Consider the following 5000-nt stretch of genomic DNA (forward strand, 5'->3'; position numbering starts at 1 on the left):
CAAAGTAGTTTCCAAAACGCTCACTCTCTCTCTCTCTCTCTCTCTCTCTCTCTCTCTCTCTCTGTCTCTCTCTGTTTGTTTATATATATATATATATATATATATATATATATATATATATATATAATTTATATATATATATATTTATACTTACGAAGGGAGGAATAATTCGAAGTAGTATCTTAAACGCTTTTACGGAGTCTCTCTCTCTCTCTCTCTCAAATCTCTCTCCTCTCGGTCCTCTCCTCTTCCTCCCCGTCTCTCTCTCTCGACCTCTCGACTCTCTCTCTTGCAGATGAGAACTATCAAGGGTTAATTGTATCCAAGAATGAAGCGACAATTTTTACAGGAATTCTTGCTATTGCTATTAGGTCATTATGAATATTTCATTGCTACGATTAATACCTTTGCAAATGCTTTTATCTCCATTTAGTGGTTCATTCTTTAGTGAATCACTTACTGAGGAGAGATCAGATTCCAGCCTTCTCTGCAGTAGAGACAACATCAGCAGTCATTCCCAGGCGAAAGGATGGCTGGTGCAAAAAACCCCGTCCTTCCAATCCATTACCATTAGCAATTCGAATCAGACTTTTAGACGTCCCCGGGTCGAGTGCGACCGCCTACCCCCCCCCCCCTCCCCCCCCCACCCCCCCCCCACCCCAACCCTCCCGTAATAACTGACCTGTGATTATGTTGGCGTGTCTCCCCGTCTCCAAGTGGCAGGTCGAACCTCATTTGCCTTTGCGGTTTTCGGGAAGTAATTCTGTCGCGGTAGGATTTCTTTTTAACCACCCTCTCCCCCCGCCCCCAACCCCCAACCCCCCTCACTTGACTTTGATTTGCGGTTTTGCCATGCAGTTGACTTTACATTTCACAGCTTGTCTATTGGTTATTGTTTCGTTTCTAATTAGATATAATAGTAGACGTCTATCAAATGTATTTATAGAATCTACTCATCCTTGACAACACGGAAGACCATAGAGGCAAGCGCCCCTTTTGCTTTGGCACTACCTGTCACCCCACACGATAATTAACCCCCCACCATTTACCACCCCCACCCCCGCCCATCCCCTCCACCTTTAAACCCACTCCATCCAACACCCCCACCCACCGCCCATCCCCCTCTCGCCCATTACTCATTCCATCGCGCGTGTTTATATATTCTAAATTACTGCATTTTAGATGAGCATAATTGGGTGCTGTTCATTAGCCAGATCGCTGGATTGGTCGTAATTATATCACGCCAGCGAACTTCGCATTTTGAGCAACTAATAATTAAGAGAATTTACCTTTCTCGCTCTTTGTCCTTTTCTCTTTTCTCCCCTTTCGGTTCTTCTTTTTCTCTCTTCTTTTTTATATATCATTCGTTTCTCTCGTTTTAGGATTTTTGTCATTTAGTTTATCATTTGCCTGGACTGCTGCTCTCTCTCTCTCTCTCTCTCTCTCTCTCTCTCTCTCTCTCTCTCCCGAAGTAAATATTTTTGTATGTATTTGTTTCTTTTCATGATTTTTCCATCTCTCTCTCTTTCTCTCTCTCTCTCTCTCTCGTGGGTTTTTTTTCTTATCCAGATTCTCCCTTTTTTAGCTAGACACTCTCTCTCTCTCTCTCTCTCTCTCTCTCTCTCTCTCGTCTCTCTCAGCAGTAGTAAAAACTCACACTTGTGTGTGTGCGTGTGTGAGTGTGCACACACGTGCGTGCGGATCTTGTCGCTTCGAGTTTTCTTGTCGTTCTTGCATCTCTGTCTCTTCCCACATTCCCTGACGACAGGGCGCCCGAAACTTCTTTAATATTTGGCAAGTTATTTATTATTAATTTGGGGAGAGAGTCCCTTTTCTTTTCCGCTTTTCTGTATATTTCACCGATTTTTTTTTCTTTCTTTTTTTTGCGTGGTTTTTTTCTTTCATTCTTTCTTTCGTCGCTTTGTTTGTAGAACGTTTTGACTGTACTTGAGTTTCACTTGTGATTTTGAAGGTTATTTGTTTTCTCTTACTTTTGATATCGAGGGGTGTGGGGGGGGGGGGGGGGGTGGGGGGGGGGGTGTGTGGAGAGGTTGGGAAGGGCTTATTGTAAATGGATTATTTTCTGTGCCTGATGGGTTAATAGTATTCAACTACCTTTAATGTGTCCTAATTGGGTTTTATGATTAAATGCGTAGAACTGTTTTTCTGTGTTTAATGGATTTAAAGTTTATCGACTATTTTCTATGTCTAATGGGTTTTAAATATTTCGACTATTTTCTGTGTTAAATAGGTTTAAAGTATATGGACTATTTTCCGTGTCTTATGTGTTCAAAGTAAATCGACTATTTTCTGTCTAAAGGGTTTATGATATATCGACTATTTTCTGTGTTTAATGAGTTTAAATTATATCGACTATATTCTGTCTAAAGGGTTTGTGATATATCGACTATTTTCTACGACTAAAGGGTTTATAGTATATCGTCTATCTTCTATGTCTAAAGGGTTTGCAGTATATCTAGTATTTCCCGTATCACATGATTTATGATATATCAACTATTTTCTACGTGTGCTTTATTTTATTTTGCGTTGCTACGGATGATGTTTTTAATTATATTAACTTACATCTGCTATTTGCAATAACCTTTTCCATTATTAATTACCTCTTCTTATTTGTTTCATTCATCTACTGTCATTTTAAAAGCCGTGCGTTTCCGACTACCCACGAAAGTTCGGTTTTTATTGAATTTTTAAAATAATTGTCACTTTTTTACTGTCATTTTACACGCATACGCTTCAGACTGCCATCAGAAGTTCTGTTGTTTTTTATTGAATTTTTTAAATAAATGTCACTTTTCTACTGTCATTTCACGCGCATGCGCTTCAGACTGCCCTCAAAAGTTCTGTGTTTTTATTGAATTTTTTAGATAATCACTTTTCTACTGTCACTTTACACGTATGCGCTTCCGACTACCTTCAAAATTTTTGGTTTTAATTAATTTTTGAAATAATCATTACTTTGTCCAAGACACTTAAAACTTTTATTCTTTGAAGACTTGAGTAAATTCATCGTCCATGTATTTCCGTCGATGGCGGTCCCCTCAGTATTCACAGCCCAGTTCATCTCATTTTCTCTCCCGTTATCGCCCTCTTACCCTTTATTCGTTTAATTTCTTTATGCATTTGACCGTGTTGTTATTCCTGCTGCCCTTCCTTTCATCCCTGTCGTTTCTTGTCGTCTGTTTTGTTTTGCGTTTGTCGCTTTGTGCGAGAGACATTTTCCAGGTCTCTTTAAATTTATCTTTCTCTCGTGTTGTCGTCACCTAATCCTTTTTTTTTTCAACCGTGTCCTTTCCCAATAGCAATTTATTGTTTGTTGTTTCTTAATTTCCTTTTATCCCCTTTTCCCTTGTGTTTCCTTCCAATATTTGCTCTTGTGTTTTCTTCGTGTCCTTTTGCCTTGTCTCTCTCTCTCTTTACCTTGGAGACTTCGTGTCTCGTGTTTTTTTATCCCATTCCCCCTTTCTCTTCTCGTTTCCATTGGATGTGTTTTATTTTCATTTTTCGTGTTATTGCAATCAATTCTTGTGTTGCGTTGTTTCCTCTTCGTAGGTGTCCTGCTTAATATTGTCCTGGGCGGTGCCACGGAACTTCAGTAATAATTAATATCCTGCTGCAACTATCCATATTCCCTCGACCCCTCCTGGCCTTTTCCCTCCTCCCTCCCCTCCCCCTCCTCCCTTTCCCTCCCATCTCTCCCTCCCCTCCCTTAAACTAATGTCCTGGTCATCACCCTTTACCGATCCCCCCTATCCCTTTATCGTTCCCTGCTTTCTCTATCCTTCCCCCCCTCTCCCTCGCCGTGCCAACCATCCCCTCCTCCCCTCCCTCCCCGTGCTCAACCATCTCCTCCCCCTCCCTCCTCCTCTCCCCCTCTGGAACGAGGATGAAAAGGAAAATAAAAAAAGAATAATGAATTATTAACGGAGTTGCTTGACTTTATGATAGACTAGGGGAGATTCATCATTGCAGCATATGCGCGCCCCCGTTCGCGCGCACGCACGTATGCACCTACTTATAGAGAGAGAGAGAGAGAGAGAGAGAGAGAGAGAGAGAGAGAGGACTCAGTGTAAAGGGGAATTATTGTGTCTAACTCGTATGAAGATACTTCTTTCACTTTAAAAGTAGAAGTGCTTCATCTCTCTCTCTCTCTCTCTCTCTCTCTCTCTGTGAGTGCTGGAGAGATCAGGTGCTACTGATACCGGGGATGAGCGCAGGGCAGAAGATAGATAGAGATGGGATGAAGAATTGGGATTGTTGGGATTAAGTGCGATTACAGGTCTCGGGTCGGAACGGATTTGGAGGGATTTTAGCTCCATAGATTGGTGGATTTATGGGCGAGTGGCTTCCCCCTCTTCTTCCTTTGATGAGTGGATGATGTTTTACGAGGTACTTGGAAGTTGTTACACGGTTAAGGGGTGGATTAAGAAGGTAAGGGGGAGTTAAAGCTCCCCCCATCTCTCTCTCTCTCTCTCTCTCTCTCTCTCTCTCTCTCTCTCTCTCTCTCCTCCGCGGAGATTTCTCCTCATTTGTCGAATAGTTGGAATGGTTGTCTTAAATGAATGCCTAGGTCGTGGGAGAGGAGGAACACAACCGCCTACTATATTCAAGGACGATGTGTTGTTGTTGCAGTTGTTGTTGTTATTGTTGTTATTGAAAGGGTAGGTACTGCCATCTTGTGAGCGTTTAAGTAACCTTAGATCACTAATCCTTCCTGTGGTAGTGATTATGCATTGTGCTTATAAGTCATGAACATATAAGCTGCAAACGTGTATTAAACGAGATAGTCCGTTAAAAGATTAGATTGTACTACTATGGCAGTAGGCCTATCTGTGATTATTTCTGTTTATGGCGTAGACGTCGTAAGTTTTGCGCGCACCATGAATACTGATGCTTGATGGAGCCGCACTGGAAATTGTCGTAATCATGATTTGTGAAATGCATTAAGCTATTTAGAATTTGGCAAATCCGGCTTTATCGTC

The sequence above is a fragment of the Macrobrachium nipponense genome, chromosome 16, assembly GCF_015104395.2.
Source record: "Macrobrachium nipponense isolate FS-2020 chromosome 16, ASM1510439v2, whole genome shotgun sequence".
NCBI lineage: Eukaryota > Metazoa > Arthropoda > Malacostraca > Decapoda > Palaemonidae > Macrobrachium > Macrobrachium nipponense.